We start from the raw sequence: 26,963 nt of genomic DNA on the forward strand, positions 1-26,963 counted from the left end.
TGATGCACTAATTTCTGATAAATCGGGAGAGGAATATTGAAGTTTGGCAATCACCCCTCTCGAATCCTCTTCAATAAAGACTGAATGAAAACCCAGTTCCACCGCGAACTTGACGGCGTGAACAGCAGCCATCGCTTCAGCTTGAAACGAAGAGGTAACATGCAATATCTCTCGTCTACACGCTTGTTGGAAGCGTAAGTGTGCTCTCACTAAATTATAACTCGAATTATTATTGATACAAAACAAAATATATTACAATGATGTTAGTTGCGGCTAGTTTACAAACACAACATAATTATTCTAAGATTTGTTAAGTTTTATCCTCTCTCTCATAGCTTTGCTAACTTATTTCTCGTCTTTGTTTTTTTAAACTTTTTTCTCATTCATTTTTCTTTCTCTTGTATTCATTTCATATATTTTATATATTTATAATAATTAATACACCTTCTACTTTTGATGTCCTTAATTGCGTCTTTCTTCTCCCAATCTCTAGAGTTTTCTTGTTTCAACATGTTACTTCAATTTTGCTACCAACACATCTTAGCTGTTGCACTTATAAATGTTTAATTAATAAGAATTTCATTTATTGTCAACTTTGACCTTGTTGTCGTCTCCCTTAATCTTAATAATTAAGCATTTACTTTTCAAGTATTTTCTTGCTTTGCCGTCATGCTAGAATTCTCCTCTTTGGACAGCTGTATTTTTTATTTTTTTAACTTTCTAGAAATTAAGTTTGATTTCTAACACTCCCCCTCAAACTTGATTTTCCATTCCGAGCTTATCTCCGCTTATCATCTCCAATTGATTCTTCATTTCCTGAGATTTATTTCTTTGTTGATATATGCATCTACCTCTACCTCAGCCTTTGAATCCTCGTCCACGACCTGATATTTGATAGTTTTCACTTATTTGATCGGTGCCATATGATCGACCACCACGTCCACGAGTTCCTCGTCCTCCTCTGTATCTTCCACAATAACCACCACGATTTTTTCGACCTCGTGTGTAGCTGCTGCTAGCTTCTTTTTCATTGATATTCATCTTGCTTTGTAGAGTTTGCTCAAAATTTTCAAAATCTTCATTTTGTTTCATTTTCTGCTCATGGTCTAGAAGTGAACCCACAAGTTCATCGATTAATATTTGAGATAAATCTTTCGATTCTCCGATTGCCACAACCACGTAATCAAATTTTCTTGTCAATGATCATAAATTTTTTCCATCACTCTAACATCATCGAGTGATTCACTATTTCTTTTCATTTCATTCACTATCGCTTTTACACGGCTTATATAATCATCGATGTTTTCTGTATTTTTCATTTTAAACATCTTAAACTCAACCCTAAGAGTTTATAAACGTACCTTCTTAGCTTTTTCAGCACCTTAGAGAGATTTTTGCAAAATCTCCCATGCTTGTTTTGCTGTATTCGCATCATAAATTTTTTCAAATGTGGATTCGTCTACTCCTTGAAAAATAAAGAACAATGCTATTTTTTCTGGAATTCCTTTAATACATTATTTTCTTCATGGGTCATAACTGCTTCTGCTGCTGCATTTTCAGGCTCGGTGTAACCATCCTCGATGATATCCCAACAATCTTGGGAGCCTAGTAACGCCTTCATTTTAATGCCTTCATTTTAATGCTTCAAGTGCCATAATTCGTCTTTATCAATATCGGGATTTATGGTTGAATCATGTTGACCATCTTCTCCACAACGTTAAACTCGAACCAAACTCTGATGTCACTTGTTGGAAGCATAGGTGGGCTCTCAGTAATTTATAACTCGAACTATTATTGATACGAAGCAAAATACGTTACAATGATGTTACCTCAATATTACAACACTACATGCGGCTAGTTTACAAACACAACCTCACTATTCTAAGCTTTGCTAAGCTTTACCCTCTCTCTCATAGCTTTGCTAAGCTATTTTTGGTCCTTGCTTTTCTAAGCTTTTTACTCATTTATTTTTCTTTTTTCTTGTATTCATTTCATACATTTCATATATTTATAATAGTTAATAAACCGCATAATTTTGATGTCCTTCATTGCCGCATTTCTTCTCTCAATCTCTAGAGTTTTCTTGTTGCAACATGTTACTTCAATTTTACTGCCAACACATCTTAGTTGCTGCTACGTATAAATGCTTAATTAATAAACATTTCATTTGCTGCCAACTTTGACCTTGTTGCTGCCTCACTTAAGCTTAATAATTAAACATCTACTTTCTTCAAGTATTTTCTTGCTTTGCCGTCATGCTAGAATTCTTCTCTTTGGACAGCTCCTCAAAAATTACAGCTGTTCAAAGAGGAGAATTCTAGCATGACGACAAAACAAGAAAATACTTGAAGAAAATAAATGCTTAATTATTAAGCTGCAATTTTTTACTTTTTCAACTTTCTAAAAATCAAGTTTGATGGGGAATGTTAGAAATGCTACCATGATATCTCCCGATTCATTTCTAATAACCACACTTGACCATGCTTTGTTTTGGGCGAGGGAACAGTGAGCGTCAAAATTTGCTTTGACAAACAGAGCAAGAGGAGGTTTCCAACGAGCGGCAATGAGCGATGATGAGCATCTCAGATTTTCATTTACCTTCACCATGGTAATGACATCTTCAATCCTCATTTGAGTACCACCATGGATGACTGTGTTTCGGGCATACCATAAGCCCCAAATGGTGATGATTATTTCTACATGTTTAGTGTTTTGGGAACGAAAAGAGCAAAAATATTTCTTTGGCTAACATATTCCTCCTTATTTTCATTTATAATGACCGTCAACACCAACAAAGCAATCCATCTCATATTGGCTATGTACTGATCATGACTATATATTTATCTCTTTTTTATAATTTTTAATAGCATTTAAAAATATATATATTTACTTTTATTTATTTAACTTTTATTTATGGTATTTTTTTATTTAATATTTTTGAATATTTTTATATTTTAAATTCAAAATAATTTTATTTTTTTAAAAAAAAATAAATGAGTTCATAAACTTTTTAAAAGACCAATTTGACCCTCGAACAAGATAAAAAATCAATTTAACTCATCTGCCACATCATTAGCCACATTAGCACCCTGAATTATCACGTATGAAAATATTGGTCAAAGAGTCACATTAGATTTATTGTATAAGCTGGAGGGCTATATTGGATTTATTTTACAAATTGAAGGGTCACATTAGATAAAAATAATTTGATGATCAAATTAGTTTTTTTTAAATACAGGGCCTCATGCGTTTTTACTCGTTATATATTATATTTGAGAGAATTGACCAGGATTATTAAAACCATAGTTGCGTGCCCCTGATCTCCTCATTACTCAGCTTTCTTTTCATCACTAGAAGCCACCACCGTCATTCTGTTATAGTTCGCCGTACGATAACTATTAATGATTTCTTTTCGGCCTAACAAATCGTAGACTGTTTTTCAACCCCAAACCACAAGCGCCGCCTTAAACCTTACCCTTTTAAAGCCATAACATGGTCCTTTGTGAATCACAAATGGTGATCTCTTCTGATCAGATCTACTTCTCCGTACAACCAGGTCATCAGCCACTCGTTCCCGGTATGAAAACCTTTTCCCCCATCAGAATTTTTTTATCGCCGGCCCTTGCACCGTCATGATCCATCCTGGGCTTGCCAATTACTATTGAGCGGTGCCTCCGCTGCTAGCGATTTGTCTCAGCATCCTATCCTCCTATCACATCTCTTCCTCTGTTTGTATTTGATGCATTGGACCCAATGCAGCATCAAAGCGTGGAAAGGACATCACTCAATAATTCAAATAAATTCGGGTCATCAATAGATGTATGTATTCCATGTCCAATGCTATAGTCAATATATTATATTCAATATTATTACTCCTATTTATGATTGAATACTAATTTTCATAACTAATGTGATGTTTGTGTCAAGCCCTTGGAACTTCAAGGGCTATAACTAGAGGTGGGTATACGGGCTACCCGCCCGTTTAGCCCGCGGGTTTTGACGGTGCGGACTTAAACGGAGCGGGTTAAAAAACCCGCATTCATAAACGGTTTTGAATTTTAAGGCCCGCGACCCGTCCATTTAATCCGCGGGTTAAACAGGCTTACCCGCGGCTCGTTTAATAAAAATAATTTTAAATACTTTAAATGCAATAAAAAATAATGTTTTAACTTACTACACCTTTGAAAATGATCGAACAACTTGAAAATGAAGGTAGCACCGTTAAAATAATAAATAATATTTAATTTTTATTTTAAATAGCCCGAAATGATTATAAAATAATATTTTTTTAATTTTTTTAATCATTAATATATATATATAATGATATAATTACTTAAACTCAAATTAAAAAAAACAATATTCATTTATATCACCAAATTGAAAAACAAATAAAACAATAACCACATTAAACTTTTATAAAACACGATTATTCAAGGATATAATATGAAGACACAGAAGTGTCTGAATTCTGAAAGCAGAAATTCAAACATAAAAATTCAACAAAGTCAAACATTATACAAATCTAACAAGAAAGTTGTCAAGTGGTCCTAATAATTGTATTTTATTGATACTTTGGAGAAAGACTAAAACATAATATGAAAATATAAAATAAAATACTTACAGTATAAGAGTAAATTTGAAAGATACAGTTATACTAAAATTAATAAAATATAAGTCATTAATTTGTTAAAATATATTTATTTTGTAAAAGTCTTTAAAAGTTGAAAATTATGTTTTCAATTTTTTCTTTTACTTTTCTTTCTTATTTTTAATCCAAATATTACGTGTCATGTAATATATTATTAAAATATCATGTGACTTTTTATAATTAAAGAACAAAATGGATAACATACTTCATGAAAAAAAATAAAGGTCAAAATTAAATTAAAAAAATCTTTAAATACCAAAATGATAATGATGTATATTTAAATGAAAAAAAATATTAAACAGCGGTAAAATTATGACAAACGCCCTAATAAATTTAAGAACTACAATAGTTATAAGTAACATTATATTTATAGGTAATTTATTTTTTTTCTATAAAATTCTTTAAGTTTATTTTATCTAAAATTTTATGAATTTTAAATTAAGCGGGCTTTAGCGGGTTTCGCGGGTAGCCCGCGGTTATACCCATTAAACCCGCGGGTTTAACGGTCCGGGCTAAAAAGCCCACAATTTAAACGATCTTCAATTTTTGAGACCCAAAGCCCGCACGGATCGCGGGTTAAACGGGTAGCCCGCGAGCCTTAGCTCATATACCCAGCTCTAGCTATAACATGCGGCCTTAGCCACTTAAGTAATCTTAGACCACTTCTCTTGTGCTGACTTCAGTTTTAGACTCGTGATTCGTGACATTAAAATAAATCAAAATATTTAATTATAATTATATTGTTATAATAAAAATCTCTATTCTGTTATATTTTTATGTACGACTACTAAAAACTTTATAGTTAAACTGTTCTAAGAAAAGTTATTAATAACATTATTAGTCAATTCAATATTTTAATATATTATAAAAATTTTATAGTCACTAACATGATATTTAAATAAATTTTGAAAAATAATTAAATATTTAATAAATTATTTTCTAATAAAAGAATAATACTTTGAATAAATTAATAATTTGTTGGCAACTGAGAAACATATTTATTTCATTCAAGTTCATTTTGACCCTATCATTTTGTTTCATAATTTTTATATCCATGTAACAATTTGTAAATATTTTAAGATAATTTATATTATATTTTTGTATAAAATATTTTATTTTAGTTCAGGATTTTATTTAATCTATTTTTACACAATATTTAAAATAGTTTTTTTTAATGGAATATTTAAAACAATTAAATTTAAATTCTTAAATATAAAAATATTACAAGTTTAAGAAATTCACACTCACATCATTCTAAGATGTTGTAACATACAATAATAATAAAATAATCGAAATACAGTTAATTCTTAACTTTTTGTTAATTTTAGCAAATAACCATATTTTAAAGTTTTCTATGCCATGTTATATAACTATTATTTATATAAGACTTAATACAAAAATAAGTCTTAAAGTATACATCAAATTGACTTTTGGTGTATAAAGAATTTTTCGTTAAAAATAGGTGTTTAACATTTTTAACATTACACTTTTGGGTGCATTGGACTGTCATCGCTGTTAAATTTATTGTTACCTGATAATGTCACTCTTATAAAATTTCAAAATTTTATTAAAAAATACCTTATATTATAATTTAAAAAACCCCAAAATTTTATTTCCTCCATCGACGATAGCCTACCGTTGGTAATGGTTGTCACAGTTAACACTATCAGAATCGTGTCGCCGTTGCGACCAAAATCTAGTCCCCGGCCCACCATGAAATCGCGTTGATCATCGTAGAAATTGACGCAAAGGGTCATCAGATTTTCGCGTTGATCAAAATTTATCTTCTTTCTTAAACTTGTAGACCCATCGATTCTTTAAAGCTCTCTTGCCCTTAGGCAGTTTCACCAACTCAAAGGTATGGTTTATATGCAAGGATTGAAGTTTATCTTTTATCATTTCAATCCACTTTTTGTATTCACTCTCCATAGCCTCTTCATAACATTCAGGTTCTCCTCCGTTAGTCAAAAGAACATACTCATCAAAAGAATACCTGACAAAATATCGTCGATCTCTAAAAGATCTCTCAAGTGTAATTATTGGTGGAGTTATATGTGCTTATTTTTTATCATTCACATCATCCATGGGAGCATCAAAGTCACTTATATCTTGCTGGTCATCATGAACATCACCATGTACATCATCATGAAATCACCATGCGCGTCATCCTGAATAGGATCTGGTGAAGGGTCTAGGGGAACTGGACTCACGTCGATCAAGTCACCATTATCTTGTGAATCCACTTTCTTTGTCTTATCAATGTCATCAATGGTCTGATCTTTAATGAAGGCAACATCTTGACTTCTCACGAGCTTCTTTTGAACTGGATCATAGTAGAGTCTATAACCAAACTCACCATATAGACCATAACTGATAAAGATGCATTGTCGAGTCTTGACATCCAACTTGGATCTTTCATCATTTGGAACATGAAAAAGTGTTTTACAACTGAACACACAAAGCTGATCATATCAAACGTCTCTACCAAACCAAACTCTATTTAGGACATCACCCCACAAAGGAACACTAGGAGACAAATTAATCACATGTGCCATTGTATTCAAAGCTTCAACCCAAAAGCGATCTCGGTAACTTTACATCTGACAACAAATATCCTCTCAATCAATGTCCAATTCATTCTTTCAGCTAAACCATTCAAATGTGGAGTCTTCGATGATGTCTTCTGATGTCTGATTTCCTGTTGTAGACAATACTCATGAAATGGCCCTGTGTACTCGCCACTATTATTAGTACGAATGCACTTCAACTTCTTCCATTTTTCTCTTTCAATTGATGCTTGAAACTGTTTAAACGCCTCAAAACTTGGTCTTTAACTTCAAGGTGTAGACCCACAACTTTCTTGAATAATCATCAATGAAAGTCACAAAATAAAGTGCACCACCATGTGACCTTACCTTTATCAGACCACAAACATCTTAATGGACCAACTCTAGCAACTCCGATCTTCTATAAGAAGAATGAATTCTAAAAGAAACTCTTCTCTACTTCCTTCTTAGACAATGAGAACAATTCTTCAGTGTAGCATTCTTTAATCTCGAAAGTTTATTTTTTTTCTTCTAAATAGTTAAGTTCCTTCTCACTCATGTGACTAAGATGTTTATGCCAAAATTCAGTTGAGTTGTCATTCACTATCACATTCACAGTCTCTCAAGAATTAGAAGTCTGCATCAAGTATAAATTTGAGCTCTTCTTTCTTTGAGCCACAACTAATCAGCCTTTAGTCAGCTTCAATTTCCCTTCACTAAAGGTGGTGTTACAAAATTTCTCATCATCAAGTTTTCTTGCAGTAATCAAATTCAAACGGATATTTGGTGCATGCTTGACATCCTTGAAAGTTAACTTTGTTCCATTATTACTCATCAAGCTAAAAACTCTCATGCCAATAACCGGAACCAAACCGTCATTACCCATCTTCAATACCCCAAAATCACTAGGAGTAAAAGATGCCAAGAAATCCCTCCTCGACATAACATAAAGTGAAGCACCAATATCAATCACCCAACTAGTCTCGTCGCATGCTAGGTTGACCAAATTCTCATCACAAATAACTAACAAATCTTCACGAGTAATATTAGCAACACACTCGAATTTTTCATTATTCTTTTGATCGTGTTTATCACCACCACTTTTATTTTATTTCTTCCACTTGAAGCAATATTTCTTGATATGGCCTTTCATAACACAATAACGGCACTCAAGATTCTTGTATCTCGATCTTGACTTTCTTCGACTTTTATTTCTACCATTTCCATTTTTTGTCTTAGTTTCTCGTCATGTTCTCAGTAACCAAAACCTCAGACTGTGATGTAGAACCCTAAGACCTTCTTCTAACTTCTTCATTCAACGCACAATTCTTAGCCAAATCTAAGTTAACAATACCATGTGGAGCAAAATTAATAAGCGAAACCCGAAAAGTCTCTCAAGAGTGCAAGCAACCAAAGCCCTAAAATCTCATCATCAAATTGACAGTCATACCAAGCAATTGGTTCATCACTCTGAATTTCACTAACATGATCAATTGTAGATGTTCATTCTTTATATTTCAACGCCATCATTTTCTTCAGCAAAAACAACTTGTTATTGTCCAACCTCGAAACATATAAGCTTTCAAGCTTTTTTCCATAATGTGCGAGCATGTGTCTCCTGATAAATGTAATTGTTAACATTCTCTTCAACAAATTATCGAATAAAAACCACACACTTGTTATGCTCGAATTCTCATTTCTCATCACTTTTCGAATCGAGTTTTTGAGTAGGAAAGACCGGAAGATGCAAAGCCTTCACAAATAGCAAGTCTTTCATTTTATTCCGCTAAAGTTGATAATTTGTTTTATTCAACACAATCATCTTCCTCGTATTAATCTCCATAATTATCTAATACAATAACCAAATTCTGATGCCAGTTTGTTGGGAAGAAATCGAATAAACGAAACAAAGCAGAAGCACAATCGGTGTTCTTTCTCTCCCTGTAACTCTTTTAAAAAATTATGGGAATAACAATAGAACAAAATATGTTCTCTAGAAACACTAATCAACCAATGTAACCACAATAGAACAAATTATGGGAATAACAATAGAACAAATTATGGGAATAACAATAGAACAAAATATGTTCTCTAGACACCGATAATTTTACATGGAAAACCCCTACAAGGGTAAAAATCACGAGAGTTTAAAGTCCGATCAAAAGTTGCACTATCATCAAATGTTCAACTATAAGATCACAATATTAATCCTACAACAAGCATTTAACTCCAATCAGACTAACAACATGTAATCTTTAACAAAAGAGAGACAAATAGGAGAACATCATAAAAAATGCAACTGTTGTAAAATAGGGATTCCTGACACTACAAGACTCGGATGAAAAATACGATCATACAAAGTTAAGAACACCTTATCGCCTAGTTGTTGTCCAAAAATAAATCAATCGAACCACGAATGAACCTCAGAAGAGTTTAACACTGCTGCACCAAAACTTCAAAAATTATTTTTATCCCCTTTGTTTCTCTCGAACATGAGCTTCCCTCTCACACACTTTCAAAACATGATTTTCTGTGTAATATAGCAGCTCACACATACAAGTAAAAAAGCAAAATAGCTCTTTCACTAAAGTCAAAGAGATGCAAGAAATGCATGGCATAACCTTTTAACAAAACAAAAAAGAAAAGCAAACCCCATATGTTTATGGGTTTACGAGTGAAGGGTTCCCTACATAGTGAGACCCACACTCAACGGTGAGTACCAAATTAAAACTTAAATTAAACATTATATATGATTTTGAAAAAAAATAAAATTTAAGCATAAAAATGGAATAAATATAATAATTTAGATACTAAATATGTAGTTTATGTTGAAAATTGATAAATTCCCACTGAAAGTTGGAATTGAAAAAAAAATCAATTCCACCTAAAACTTTGAAAAAGGGAATGGTAGGCATGAATTAGGTGTTGAATATTTTGAATGGAAAAATTAATTTTAGTCATTAGACTTTAGGGTATTTACAAGATTAGTCCTTAAAATTTAACTATAAATATCCTAGCTCATTTAGCTTCAAAATCATCCCAAAGCATTCTAGCTTTCTTCCAATACTAGAGAGAATTTAAAGAGTTTCTTGAGAGTTGTTTTCTCCTTTTTATCGAGAGAGAATTATCATTGTTTTCTCATTGGTAGATCGAGAGAGGTTGTAATTCCTATTTTCTCATAGTGAAATTCTTCTACCGTTGCCCGTGGTTTTTATCCTATTTTATTTAGGGGTTTTCCATGTAAATTTTGTGTCTCTTTTTATCTTCATTTTTATTTTATCAAATTATCAGTTGCGATTTTTCTCTATCCGATGGTCGTCTTCCGCAACTATTGGTATTAGAGCCAGATTTGAGTGTGTAATATCTGCTTATTGTCTTTGTGGTTGCCACCAAAAGGTGGATCCTCTAACATAAGAAAATAAGAAGGTATTACCCATTCTTTGATGTTCTAGAGAACTATTCACGATAGTGAAATAGTGGGAGCTATCAATAATAGAAGCTATGGCAACAAAATTTGATATTAAAAAATTCAATGGGAGAAATTTCTCACTGTGGAAATTGAAGATGAAGGCCATCCCGAGGAAAGACGGGTGTCTAGCGGCTATCAATGAAAGGCCGATGAATTTCACAGATGACAACAAATGGAACGAGATGGACGGAAATGCTATGGCAAACTTTCATCTAGCATTAGCAGATGAAGTATTGTCAAGCATCGAGGAGAAGAAGACAGCTAAGAAGGTATGGGATCATCTCACCAAATTGTACGAGGCCATATCATTGCACAATAAAATTTTCCTTAAGAGGAAATTGTACACTCTTCGGATGTCAGAATCTACTTCAGTGACAGAGCACTTAAACACACTGAACACTTTATTTTCTCAGCTTACATCCTTAAGCTGTAAAATAGTAGAACAAGAACGTGCTGAACTTCTACTTCAAAGTCTACCGGATTCGTATGATCAACTCATCATCAACTTGACAAACAATAATGTCACCAGTCTAGTCTTCGATGACGTTGCAACTGTTGTTCTACAAGAAGAAAATCAGCGCAAAAACAAGGAAGACAGACAAGTAAATCTGTAACAAGAAGAAGCGTTGACAACGACGAGAGGGAGATCAACAGAACGTGTCCAAAGCAACAGTCACAAACATGGTAGATCAAAGTGGAGGAGCAAGAAGAATTTAAAGTGCTACAACTGTGGAAAGAAGGGTCACTTGAAGAAGGATTGTTAAAGTCTAAATAAAAACTCCAATCCACAAGGCAATACCACAAACACTTCAGATGATGGAGATGCACTATGTTGTGAAGCGTCAACCACCGTGGAAGGAAGAAAAATATTTACAGATATATGGCTCATTGATTCAGGAGCAACATATCACATGACCTCAAGAAGAGAATGGTTCCATCAGTATGAACCTGTCTCAGGAGGATCTGTGTATAGTTGCAATGATCATACCTTAGAGATCATTGGCGTGGGAACCATCAAATTGAAGATGTATGATGGAACAATTAAAGTTGTTCGAGATGTGCAGCACGTGAAAGGCCTAAAGAAAAAATTATTATCCTACATATTGTTGGATAATAATGCAAGCAAGATTGAAACACATATTCTGTTGAATCATGAAGGTGTTCCGTGGAGCGCTTGTGGTGCTGAAAGGCGAAAAGATAGCATCAAACTTGTACATGCTGAAGGGAGAGACTTTGCTAGAAGCAGAAGCCTCTGTTGCCTCATGTAGTTCAGATTCTGCAATGCTATGGCATCAGAAACTTGGACACATGTCAGAACAAGAAATGAAAGTCCTTGTGGAGCAAAAGTTACTTCCCGGCTTAACAAAGATATCACTTCCTTTGTGTGAGCATTGTATAACAAGTAAGCAGCACCGGTTGAAATTCAACACGTCAAATTCTAGAGGAAAAAATGTTCTAGAATTGGTTCATTCTGACGTATGACAAACATCAGTTACATCCCTAGGTGGAGCAAAATACTTTGTCTCATTTATTGATGACTACTCTAGGAGATGTTGGGTGCATCCTATTAAGAAGAAGTCAGATGTGTTTTCAACTTTCAAAATCTTCAAAGCGCGGGTGGAACTTGATTCTGGAAATAAGATCAAGTGTTTCAGAATAGATAATGAAGGAGAATACACAAGCGAAGAATTTGATGACTTTTGCAGGAAAGAAGGCATCAAAAGACAGTTCACAGTGGCAAACACTCCTCAACAAAATAGAGTGGCAGAGCGGATGAACAGAACCTTGTTAGAAAGAACAAGAGCAATGTTGAGGGATGCAGGCCTTGTAACATCCGCAATACCGGGTTAGTGACCAAATTGTAAAGTTTCAAAATTTGGTGACTAAAGTATAAGAATGAAATAGTTCAATGATTATTGGATATATATGATGAAGGTTAATTAGTAATTATTAAAGGAAATTAAGGGTTAAATGGTCATTTGACCAGAAAGATTTTTATATTCCTTTTTAAGGGTAATATAAACGTGGGATATGTGAGAACCATCCAGAGTGCTCTTCTCCTTTCTTCTTCTTCATACGTGGGAGAGCAAGGCAAAGGTAAGTTTAATTTCAGTTGGTTAATTCTTGAGTTTTAAGCTTAGTTTTGATTCTTTGGGTATTAAATAAGCTTAAGGAAAGCTTATATGGGATTTAAACAATAAGATAAAGGAATTATGAAGGAATTTGCAATATGAGTTTTAAGATGAAATTTTGATATGGTAAGGTTTTTGAAATTCTAAGAATGAATTTGACTTGTCATCAATCTAATTAAGAAGTATGAAGTGTTAGAATTGGAATTAGAACACATTGAAAATTTGGTATGATTCTTGAAACTCATATGGAAGATAGGATTTTGAGGTTTAAGATAAAATAAATGAATATAGATTGGTTTAAGTATGTGTACTAGAGTTAAGAATGAAAAGGGGATGATATATGAAGTGTTTGAGAGAAAATGAAGTAATTTTCGGGTTAAAATATGATTTCTGGGCAAGGGGAATCGGTACCCATTCAAGGGGAACCGATACCCCCTCAAACGAACATGGAATTCCAGAATGCCAGAGGGGAACCGATACCCCCACAGGAGGGAACCGATTCCCCCCTAAAGGAAAATGTTAATATTGGTTTAATAAGTTCGTTTAAGTTGCTAGTATCCAATTAAAAGGTGTAGGTATCTAATGATTGCCTCAAAATGTATATTTATGTAGATTCTACGCATAAAGCAATTCCGGAACGTTTGGCAAGTAAGATCGATCAAGGGGAAATATAAGAGATTGGAATTGACTAGTGAGGCCAGGTGAGTGCATATTCAATAGCATACGATGTGCGATGGGAATAAGACTTGCGATGAGTCTATTTCCTAAAGTGTTACACATGAATTCATGATTAAAGGCATGAGTGGAATATGCATGTATGTATGCTTGATTATATGGATTGATCTGTTCTTTTATGTGTTAGATGATAAAGTATAAGTAATTACATAAGAAAGGTTATGAAGTTATATGAGAAGATTATAGGAGTTATATGAAATTGATTTAAGTAAACATATTAGATTATATATATAAAGAAGTAATAGAAGTGAGATGTGTGTATAAGTCTGCCATAGATGAATATGAATACGAATTATAAGAGTGCTATATGATTTATATTATGATAAATCGTGAGGATATATATATATATCTAAGAGAAGGCATAAGAGTAAGATATAAGCAATGTGACTATAAGTATATGTGCTCTAAGTGATATGACTTATAGGTATTTCTATTATAATGTTACATGATATGTTATGTATGTTAAATGAATTATGTGATGGTATAAGAAATGATATGAAATATATATATATATATTTGAAAACAAGTACATGTTATGAGATAAGACCTACGACTATAAGCTACGTGAAAGTGTTCTAGGTGTTTCTATATATTATATGAAGTATATGATCTTATGTGAATAAGATATGATAAGTATGTTTACATGAATAAATGTGATTGGGTGAGAAATGATAGAATTATATGAAAACATGATATACGTGACATGTGAATTATATGGAAATGATCTACGTGTAAGTGAACTACGTGACTATGTGATAATATGAAAAGAAGTTATGTGATACGTGATATGGGAAAGTGAATTACAAGTTTATGTGAATATTTGAAATGAAATAAATGATAACGCCCATGTTATGTGTCATGAGAGCTAGGGGTATAGTTGGCATGCCAAGAGTCGAGGGTTTACCTATGTTCTACGGAACATATGGACAGTTTTACCTATGTCTTTCGAGACATGTGGACAGTATACCTATGTTCTAAGGAACATATGGACAGTTTACCTAGGTTCTTCGGGACCTATGGACAGTTACCGAGGATCTTTATGACCTCTGGACAGTTATCGAGGATCTTTATGACCTCTGGACAGTTACCGAGGATCTTTATGACCTCTGGACAGTTACCGAGGATCTTTATGACCTCTGGACAGTTACCGAGGATCTTTATGACCTCTGGACAGTTACCGAGGATCTTTATGACCTCTGGACAGTTACCGAGGATCTTTATGACCTCTGGACAGTTACCGAGGATCTTTATGACCTCTGGACAGTTACCGAGGATCTTTATGACCTCTGGACAGTTACCGAGGATCTTTATGACCTCTGGATAGTTACCGGGGTCTTTGTGACCTCTGGATAGGTCCTTCGGGACATTTATATGAGCTGTGGTGACAACATAGTGGTGCACAACCTCAATAGACTCACATATCTACAGTTCTCACAGGTGCACATGGGCTAATAAGAGATAACATGGAATGTACTGTATATGATATATGTGTGTTAGTGATTATTGTATATGCTATAAGATATATGATATGAGCTTAATTGATTATATGAACAAGAGAATAGAAATATGAAAGGTGATAATATGATAATGATAGGAAAGAAGATAATTATATGTATGTGTGGATATGTATATATATATATATATATATATATATGAAAGGTGCATAGTAGGAATCATTACATGTATATGTGGGTATGACGCTTGTATGTGATATGTTAGTAGAAATTGTTCAAGCATGATTACGAGTTAGAGTTTTATTATATGTTTTATGCCTCACTAAGTAAACGACTTAGCGTGTGATTGTTTCACACGTAGGTTACAGAAGTGAGAAGAGTAAAGAGCTAAGAGGAGCAAGACAGGTCAGTTCTCCTTACCCAATTGTCAGATCAGAAAATATATGTACGGTATATAGAGTGTAGTTGGCATGTAGTCTAAAGATATAAATTGTATGAACTCTGATATATTTTGTAAACGTTTTGAATAAGTTAAATGTTATCCAAGTTTTTGAATTACTCACTATTTTATACGAATAAATGTTTGAAAAGTCAATGTGACACTTCGGACTCGTATCCGGGTCGGATACGGGTTGGGGGTGATACAGGCCTAGAAAAATCATTCTAGGCAGAAGCAGTCAATACCGCTTGTTATTTGGTGAATCGAGCTCCATCAACTGCAATAGAGCTGAAGACACCAATGGAGATGTGAACTGGTAAACCAGCTGATTATTCAAACCTCCATATATTTGGAAGTATTGTGTACGTGATGTACAACTCCCAAGAAATCTCAAAGCTGGATCCAAAATCCAGGAAATGTAAATTCTTGGGATATGCTAATGGAGTCAAGGGGTATCGCTTGTGGGATCCCACTGCCCACAAAGTGATCATCAGCAGGGATGTTATCTTTGTAGAGGATAAACTACAAAGAAAAGAAGACAATGATAGCACTGAAAAGTCAGAGACTACACAGATAAATATGGAAAATGAGTTTGAACAAGGAGATTCTTCAGAAGCAGAACCAGCACATGATGAACAAGAACCAGAGAGTTCTGAAGCACCAACAACTCGTCAATCAGATCGTGTAAGAAGACGTCCAAATTGGCACTCAGATTATGTTATAGAAGGTAATATTGCATACTGCCTTTTAACAGAGGACGGTGAGCCATCAACATACCAGGAGGCAATAAACAACTCAGATGCTTCACTGTGGGTGATGACGATGCAAGAAGAAATTGAAGCCCTTCATAAAAATAATACATGTGACCTTGTGCCACTACCACAAGGAAGGAAGCCAATTGGTAACAAATGAGTTTTCAAAATCAAGCGAAATGGTGACGATCAAGTTGAGAGGTATCGTGCAAGACTGGTGGTCAAAGGATATGCTCAAAAAGAAGGTATTGATTTCAATGAAATATTTTCTCCTGTGGTTCGACTAACAACAGTTCGAGTAGTTTTGGCAATGTGTGCTACATTGAACTTACATCTAGAGCAGCTAGATGTTAAAACAACTTTTCTTCATGTAAATCTTGAAGAAGAGATTTATATGCTCCAGCCTGAAGGTTTTGAAAAAGAAGAAAATAAGAACTTGGTTTGCAGGTTGAACAAATCTCTGTACGGTCTAAAGCAGGTGCCGAGGTGTTGGTATAAGAGATTTGATTCCTTCATTATGTGCCTTGGATACAACAGACTTAATGCAGACCCTTGTGCTTATTTCAAGAGGTCTGGTGATAACGATTTTGTTATATTGTTGTTGTATGTGTATGACATGTTGGTTGCAGGACCCAACAAAGATCATATTGAAGAATTGAAGGCACAACTGGCTAGGGAATTTGAAATGAAGGACTTGGGATCAGCAAACAAGATTCTAGGGATGCAAATTCACCGAGACAGAAGTAATAGGAAGATTTGGCTTTCACAAAAGAATTACTTGAAGAAGATCTTGTTACGGTTCAGCATGCAAGATTGTAAGCCAATTTCTACCCCTCTTCCTATTAACTTCAAATTATCCTCCAGTATGAGTCCTAGCAGTGAAGAAGAGATGATGGAGATGTCTCGAGTACCGTATGCATCAACAGTGGGAAGTTTGATGTTCGCTATGATATGCACAAGACCAGACATTGCACAAGCAGTGGGAGTTTAGTCGCTACATGGCGAATCCAGGAAAAGAGCATTGGAATACAATAAAAAGGGTATTGAGATACATCAAAGGGACCTCAAATGTTGCATTATGTTATGGAGGATCAAATTTACTAATCAATGGGTATGTAGATTCTGACTATGCAGGGGATTTAGATAAAAGCAAATCTACTACAGGGTATGTGTTCAAAGTTGCTGGTGGAGCTGTAAGCTGGGTTTCAAAATTGCAGTCAGTTGTGGCTACATCTACAACAGAGGCAGAATATGTAGCAGCTACACAAGCCAGTAAAGAAGCAATTTGGTTGAAGATGCTATTGGAGGAGCTTGGGCACAATCAAGATATGTCTCTCTGTTTTGTGACAGTCAAAGCGCCTTGCATTTAGCAAGGAATCCATCATTTCATTCAAGGACAAAGCACATACGAGTTCAATATCATTTCATTCGTGAAAAGGTGGAAGAAGAGACGATAGATATGCAGAAGATCCATACCAAAGACAACATAGCAGATTTCATGACAAAGGCGATCAACACTGATAAATTTACTTGGTGTCGATCCTCTTGTGGTCTGTCAGAAATGTAAGCAACATGATGGTACAAGGTAGAAAGAATGGTGTGAAGATATGATTGTTCCAATCAAATCTTCAAGTGGGAGATTGTTGAAAATTGATAAATTCCCACCGAAAGTTGGAATTGAAAAAAAAAAAATCAATTCCACCTAAAACTTTAAAAAAGGGAATGGTAGGCATGAATAAGGTGTTGAATATTTTGAATGAAAAAATTAATTTTAGTCATTAGACTTTAGGGTATTTATAAGATTAGTCCTTAAAATTTAACTATAAATATCATAGCTCATTTAGCTTCAAAATCATCCCAAAGCATTCTAGCTTTCTTCCAATACTAGAGAGAATTTAGAGAGTTTCTTGAGAGTTTTCTCCTTTTTATCGAGAGAGAATTATCATTGTTTTCTCCTTGGTAGATCGAGAGAGGTTGTAATTCATATTTTCTCATAATGAAATTCTTCTACCGTTGCCTGTGGTTTTTATCCTTTTTTATTTAGAGGTTTTTCAAGTAAATTTTGTGTCTCTTTTTATCTTTATTTTTATTTTCTCAAATTATCAATTACGATTTTACTCTATCCGATAGTCGTATTCCGCAACAATTTACCACAGAATTTACGAGTTCTGTTTGTCTTTCCATGTGTGTTTGAAAAAGACATCAGTCTTTATATTTGAAACGTACGCCTAAGACCCGAGGGACCTCCTCTGCTGCGCTGCCTTGCCTTGCCTTTCAACGTTTACTCTTTCTTCCTCACGTTTTTTCAATCATCAAGGGTGAAGTTCTTTCTTTCTTAGATCTTTTTAAATAAAAACATTTACTTTTCTTTGCATTACATATTTGCATGCATTAAAAATGTGATGTCTAGATCCTTTTGCCGATGCCAAGTTCTTCCCTTCTTTTGTTTTTTCTTGACCTCCTTCAAAGTCCCGTTAATGTTCTTTTGTTTTTACTTTCGGGTAAATTCCTCTTTCTTTCATTTCCTTCGGTGCCTGTGCCATGAAATTCGTGCTTTTTTCATTTTGTGTTTTTTCTTTGAGAATATGGTCACATTTCCTTGAAGGAATTATTTTTCTTTTTTCCTTTCTTGGGTGGTTTCAGAAATTGAAATTAGCTTTATTTCCTTATCTGGGTTTGTCTCTGATTAATCAAAATAGAATAAAATGTTTGACAGTCAAGTTTTATGTTTGTTTTTGGATTGATATTTGTTTTTGTTCTGCTGCTTGAGCAGACATGTTCTGACAAAGAATTATAGTGGAGTTTTCTTTTTAATTTTTAATTTCATCTCTTTAATATTTTTTTGTAGTTTCTTATGTACTTGCTATTTGTTCTTTTTATTGGATCTTGAATTTCACGTTCTCTTCTATCTGTGGTTATAGAAATTTGAACTGGTAATGTGAAAAAATTCTTGATTTTTTCCTTTTTTTATTTAATTTTTTAAATAATTTTCGAATTCAACCTTTCGTGCTGCCCTTTCTATTTTCTGAATTCGATGGCTTATCCATTTATAATATTTTTTTTTACTTTTTTTCTGTTTATATTATGATTCTCTCATGCTTTGTTCATATTTTCAGAAATGCTGTAATCATTGTTTTTGTTTTTGCAGCACACTTGCCACAAAACCATTTTCAAGGAATGCTCTCTGATTGATCACTGAAATTGAAACATAAATTGTTCTTGTTGCACTGCTATGACACAGTTCATAATCACAATAAGCTTTTTCTCCAAATGCTAAATTTGGCAAGAGGGAGAAGCCAGCCAAGGTCTTCTAGATCCATGCCTATGTCCGGTAACATTTTCTCTCAAGTTCGTTTTCTAAGTTGACAACCCATTTCTGCTTGATTTTCTTTTATAGTTTTGATGCGCTTAATTCACCATTTTCATTTAAAGAAGTTTGAATTTTACTCATTCATCTGAAATTTCGATAACCAACCATTTTTGCGGAGAATTTTGCTGTAATTGCCTGTTTAGTTTTCGACATTGTAGTAATTATTTAAGGCTATTGTAGAAAACAACCTATATTTTTAATTTATTCTTGTTTATAATATATGACTTGCTTACATTTTAATGCAGAGAAGAGCTGATGATGATATAGAATTGGAAAATGAAAATTGTTCCGTAAATTTAAATTTGTTGTTTGTGTTTTGCTTGCAGGAATGGAATATCATGATCCCAAGAGGAAGAGCAATTATGTAGGAAAAGTCCTTATGGCTGCTACCCTTACAGCCTTATGCATTATAATGCTCAAGCGATCCTCAAAATTCGATACTCCGAGTCCGGTACCTACTTGATGAGTTGATTCCTCTTTGGTTCTCTCTTTCCTCTCTACCCGGTTCAATCTATCAAAAGATTATGCCACATGTTTCTCATGCATATATCTTGGTTACTTTAAAAATTGAAGAACAATCTAGTAATAGTTTGTTGGTTTTTTCTTTTATTTGATTTTCTTTCAATTGTTAAGATAGTTCTGATGCACGGATATACTTCTGCGGATCCACCAGCTGTTATAGCTGGACCCTGTGCCATTGTCCTTACGAATTCATTCATCCTTGCCTGCTGTCATTTCCTGTTGCTGGCTTAGTTTCATCGAACTGTTCACCTGATGATCTTCCCTTTACTTAAGTAAAATCGTAATTGATGCTACATTATATAAACACTTGGTGTCGGTCCTTTTTTTTTTTGTATTCATATAGTGTTTCAATTTCTGAAATCTCTTTCCATTCTTGACTTTTGTCTTTCCAGTTCTCCCAACATGAAGAAGGTGTAACTCATGTTCTCGTAACCGGTGGTGCTGGCTATATCGGTTCTCATGCTGCTTTACGGCTTCTGAAGGAATCATACCGTGTAACTATCGTGGTATGTTTTATGGTTTGGGATTCCTAATATTTTTCTGCTTGTACACTAGTTCTGGTTTTAAGGCAGAAGTTTCATCCATTGCAGGACAATCTTTCACGTGGAAATATGGTGTCATCAAGGTTCTACAAGAATTGTTTCCCGAGCCTGGGAAGCTTCAGTTCATTTACGCTGATCTGGGGGATGCCAAAGCAGTATCCTTTTTGTGAAACTTGTTATGATTATTATTATTACATTATCAATTTAATGCATTTAAATGTGGTTACTGTTTCCTTGATTTTAAATTTAGGTAAACAAAATATTTTTAGAAAATTCATTTGATGCTGTAATGCACTTTGCAGCTGTTGCATATGTTGGGGAAAGCACACTTGATCCTCTCAAGTAAGTTTCCATAACATCTTTATGATTTATAATTGGCAGAGTTAATAAGGCCAGATGAGCTGTGAGGTAGATTTCTCATTATGATCTATTATTAAATAAATATCGGTATTTTGACAAGTGCGTATTTGGTTAAAGAACTCAACTGGTTGCTGTAGTACTCTGAAAGTAGTATAAGGAGGTGTATTTCTTCATCGTTGCTGCTGATGCAACTCTGTGGCTATTCAAAATTTTTACCCTTGTTTATAAATTAATTGGTAGGGTAATAGTTTCTCAAAGGTCCATTCAATTTCATTAATAATTTAAGATTTTGTACTTGCCCTTACCATGATTTAATCTTTTAACATTTAAGATTATCTCCTCGATCTTTGATTGAGAAGTTTTTGCATGATTTAAACTAATCTCCAAATTATGTTCTTTATGCTAATATTCCCATGATTTGTAGGTATTATCACAACATTACTTCAAACACCTTGCTGGTCCTAGAGTCAATGGCTGCCCATGGTGTTAGGACTTTGATATATTCTAGTACATGTGCCACATACGGGGAGCCTGAGAAGATGCCAATCACCGAGGAAACCCCACAGGCACGTTGCAAACTTTCGTTTTCATGCTTGACAACTTTATAAATTTTTGTTTGAGGCAAAAAATTAATGGATCAGCCTTCATCAACTTTAGGATTAATATAGTTGTATTACAAGGTAACTGACCTTTGTTTTGGAGCCAACTCAGGTTCCAATCAATCCATATGGAAAAGCTAAGAAGATGGCAGAAGATATCATCCTGGACTTCTCTAGGAATTCAGAAATGGCAGTAATGATCCTAAGGTTTTATTTTAGTTTACTTTTAGAAGCTTCGAGATTACTCCATGTTTTCTTCTCTCGATATGCATAATTTTATTAACTTAACATCCCAGAAGTCTTCCATGCCTTAAACCAAAACGAAATATTTTAGATCTTTATACTTTCTCACTGGAGGGAGTTAATGGATAAGTTATCATTGTTCTGCCAGCCAACTGTTGCATATACAAGACATATACATGGAAGGTCTACATAGCCCTGTTTTTAACACAGGTATTTTGTAGTTCTAGATTATAAGGAACCCTTGAAAGGTAGCTTAGTTCAGAATAATTTAGGATTGAAGAAGGGCTTTTACTATCATATTCAATGTGTAGAGTTCGGACCACAATTGCTGATAGTCCAACAATATGATCTCCTGTTCATTTATTATTGATATTATTAAAAACTTGAACATTAAAAGGAATTTGCAGTGGTTGAGTCATATATTTTTTTTCTGAACTTTAGATACTTCAATGTGATCGGGTCAGATCCAGAAGGAAGATTAGGTGAGGCTCCCAGACCTGAGTTGCGTGAGCATGGACGAATTTCAGGCGCATGTTTTGATGCAGCTCGTGGTATTATTCCTGGTCTCAAGGTGTGTTATTCCTTCTATCCCTTCACTATGATTCTCTTCCTAACAATGGGAAGTGCAAAGAAGTCCACTGAAGTGCCTTGAATCAAGTTTGCCGTAGATGACGGTTTTGTATAACTGGATGCTTTGTATGTGCTTTTTGCATGTTTGTTTTATTCTTGTAACTTTTATAATGTTCATAGTTTTGCCTTTATGGTCTCAAAATGATTTCAGTGAACTTTTGTTATGGTTATTGGGATTTTCATGTAGGTCAAGGGAACGGACTATAAAACACATGACGGGACTTGCATTCGCGATTATATCGACGTTACTGACCTGGTTGATGCTCATGTGAGAGCTCTTCAAAACGCAAAGCCCCATAAAGTGGGAATCTATAATGTTGGCACCGGAAGAGGTAGATCTGTGAAGGAGTTTGTGGAGGCATGTAAGAAAGCCACTGGGGTGAAGATCAAAGTCGACTATCTGCCCCGCCGACCTGGAGACTATGCAGAAGTGTTTAGTGATCCGACTAAGATAAGACGAGAGCTGAATTGGACGGCTCGATATACCGATCTCCAGGAGAGTTTACAGGTTGCATGGAGATGGCAAAAGGCACATCATGACGGATACACAGCAGCCTCTCTTAGGTGATAGTTTCTTCTCTTGAGTTGTTCACAGGCATTTTATTTGTTATAGCAAATGGCATATTGAAGAGATGAATGATGGTTTAGTTAATTATATGATGATGAAGGCCAAGCTTAGGCTCAGTTATTGCCCATATTTTCTCCATATTGTTCAAAATTAGAACTCTTCTTGAATAAATTTTAAGGTAAAACACAAATAATCATTAAATTATGTTCACTTAACTTTAAAAGTTACGAAATTACTATTCAATTTTTAATTCAATTATAAAATGGACATTATATATCAAATTAATAAACAGTATCTCATTTATCTTCTCGTCTATAACTAAAATTATATTTATGATATATTTTTTAATTTTTAAATAATAATTTAAAATTTTAAAAAGTTAACTTTTAAAAAAGTATATAAAAATCATAATTATTTTTAAAATTATAAAAATATTTTTTTTTGAAACAACAATTTTTAATTTCTTTTAAAATTATAAAGTTCTTTAGAGTAAACGAAATTAATGGTGATTTCATTTTTATCGCTAAACTTTTTAACGTATGGTAAAATATTAATTTTTTTATTCGGTTTTAATCTAATTTTTAATTTTTTAATTTTTTAATTTTTAATGATTAAAAAATTAACGTATCACATTGAATTCTTTTTTCTCTAAAATAGTACTCGTGAAAAAGTCAAGATTCTTTTATAAATAGAACTAGGACCTAATTTAACCTAAATCTGAGTCGACTTGATAAGGTCAATTTTTTTAAAATTTTAAAATTTGAGTCAAATCGAATTTAGATGGAATGAAAAAAAAACTCCAATCTGACCTGAGAATAATAATGTAGTATTTATTATTTTTTAATTAAATCCTTATTTTATACGAAATCGAATTGAATTTATAATCTAAAATTTTGGATCGAATCAAAATCGAATGAAAAATATATATTTTTGAATTGGATTAGATTGAATAAAGATATATATTTTCGAATCGGATAAAAATCAGACCCATTATCATCATTAAACAGAAAAGTCACCGTACAATTTCAATAGTGAGAATATTTTAAAAATTAGCATAGTTGAATTTCAGTAAACATCAAAAATAAAAATCGTAAAAAATTTACTCACTTCCTATCCAAATCGGAGACCCGAACCCAAATTAAGTTAAACATCAACTTTGCTAAACCCTAAATTAAAATAATCGCCTTAAATTATAAAATTATGAATGTTCGTTTTTCCTCAACTTCCTCTGTTTTTATTTTTTTCTATATTCTTTTATTTCTAATAATTTTATTTTTATTTTTTATGTTCTTCTGTTTCAAATAATTTTACTTTTATCTTTATAAAAAGTTTTCCATCGTTTAATTATTTTTTATAATTAAATTTAAAATCGTCAACTGATCAAAAAAAGTATTTATCATCCTATTAATTTATTAATCTTTTCTGTTTTGAAGTCTTGAATTAAACATAGATATTCAATAAGTAATTTTCTCGCAATACTCAGATTTTGATTTATTCATCAATCTTTTAATAATTTAATCTTATATTAGAATTCATTTTGCAAACAAATTTAGTGATCCTTTAACGATTTAGTAAATCATATATTATTGTTCATCTTGCAGACAAATTTATTAATATCTGTCTTTTACTTAAATTTATTAAATAAGGTATAATTTTTTTATATATATAATCTTTGGATGATTTCGATCTTTGAAGATTTCAATCTTTAAATTTCAGATGATTTCGATCTTAAAGTGACTAGTTTATGAATTTTAGATGATTTTGATCTTCAAGTGACTAGTTTATGAATTTTAGATGATTTCAATCTTCAGGTGACTAGTTTATTGTATCGACGATCATAAAATATAAAACAATTCTAATTACATCATAAAATATAAAAAATATTCTTATAATACGTTCAATTTTTGTAACTATTTAACTATTTAGATCAAAAGAAAATGATGTTAATTCGTATGGCAATATAATATACATTGAATTTTTTTTTAAATTAATCATTGGTATCCTATCTATTTACCGACTAATCCAGATCGGATTTCACAGAGGCCTATTATGGGACGACCCTCCCAACCCAATTTGCTCCATACACAAACGCCAAGATTCGAGCTCCTGACCTTGCTTAAGGAATCTAGTGCCTCATCCCACTAATATCCCACTAATCTAGTGACTTTTAAGAACTTCTAAAGTGAAAAAGTTGAAGAAATTATTACATTTTTGTTTAAAGCATTGAGACACCTTTGAAGTAGAGTTTGGCACCATAAACAAGGCGTTAAGAAAACCATCAATGAAAAGCAACAACAATGCAAGAAATATCATCCTTGACTCACTCTGGCCAATGCCTGTTTGATAAGTAGTTGGGATGCTTCTTCTGCATCATATAACTCCCTTATCTCTTCATATGCTTCTTCATTTGACATTACTTGCATTGAAATCACCACTATTTAAACCCTAAACCATTCATATCATATACCATGTACATATGATACCTTTCATAGCCCATCACTTGTCAAAATAATGAACTCAAAAGAATCCTCATCCATCATCTCTATCCTCACATCGAGCTCCAAGGTGATATGTTCCTTTAGTTTTCCATCCCCAAAAGCCCTCGTCATAGCCAGTTGCCCATCCACTCGAGGAACATTCCCTTCACATCACTCACATTCATGATGAATCAAGAACGGACGTATAATTTTATGTTAAAGAAGACAAAAACATATTGTCTACAAAAAAATACAAAAATAACTTACATCCTCGAGGGTATTCATGTATAATATAGTTTATGACTTAACTACATTACATGGCCTTTTTGACACAAATCCTCCCCTTCTTTCAACTACTTATTTCTCCTTGTTCGGCTTATGATCCGTCGTTACTTGGTTCACTTTGTCGCCGCTGCACACAATGGCCCGAGAATACCCCACATTAGGCACCATTAACTTCTCTTTGTCAACCATTATAGATGTGACAGTAGTTGAGCCACCTCTTAAAGAGGCAACATCCGCCAAAATCTTATCATCCATTACACACTATTTTGATTGCTCTCTATGGTTTTGTCCAGAAATCAGGTTATTAATTGATCATAAGAAAGGGCATAAGAAATCATAACAAGAAGAAAAAATGAGAAAAGGTATAAAAAGTGTTGATAAACATGGCTCAATATCTTGTCAAAGAGATGAGCATGCAAATATTTGGCAACATCACGACCTGAATGTCCATAAAAAATGGCATAAAAACTGATGTCATGGCCATGGATTCTCCAACTTTCTACCACAACATAATCTTCAATTCCATGACCCATTTTTAATTAAAAAATGACAGCAGAGTTATGAATATTGCTCATCGTTGAAGAATCAAACCTAGAAAGATATAGACTCGATCAAAGAATGAAAGGGAAATAGATAGAGGGGTAATGTCAATTAAGGTTTTTAGGGTTTGCTAGAAATTGAATAAGAAGAATAATATTAAAACAATAAAGATAAAATAAAGATAAGGTATAATAATAATAATAATAATAATAATGTGATAGGATTAACTTAGCCAAGTTAGGGTTTTATTGGTGATGGTCAAGAATGGTGATTCGATGATTATGATAATGATGATGATGATGATTGATAAATAGTTGTCATATGAACCCTCCTAGCCACAATTGACTAGGCAAACTTGATAATTGGCTCTAACCAGCTCTAATAATTGCAATGAGAAGGCAAACCAGAGTGTGAAGATCTCCCCAACGAAGAACTTGAAAGAACTTAATGATAAAGAATGCTTAGGAGGCACAATGCAATCAGTGCTTGTAAAAACACACAATGCAATCAACACTTGCAAAAACAAACTCTCGTTGTATTATATTCAAGAAAAGATGTGTTTACAATGGTGGAAGAAACCTCCTTTATAAAGGGTGAGAAGTCCTTGTTGTAACATGACTAATGAATAAAAGATAATGTTTCGAGTCTATCA

General features: G+C 33.4%; 1 pseudogene; it reads left to right on the top strand.

Annotated features, from left to right (window-relative positions):
* Nucleotides 1-19,325: 19,325 nt before the first annotated feature.
* LOC120175791 lies at nt 19,326-23,031 on the top strand (annotated as a pseudogene).
* The last annotated feature ends 3,932 nt before the right edge of the window (nt 23,032-26,963 follow it).

Source organism: Hibiscus syriacus, unplaced genomic scaffold, assembly GCF_006381635.1.
Source record: "Hibiscus syriacus cultivar Baekdansim isolate YM2019G1 unplaced genomic scaffold, ASM638163v2 tig00112215_pilon, whole genome shotgun sequence".
NCBI lineage: Eukaryota > Viridiplantae > Streptophyta > Magnoliopsida > Malvales > Malvaceae > Hibiscus > Hibiscus syriacus.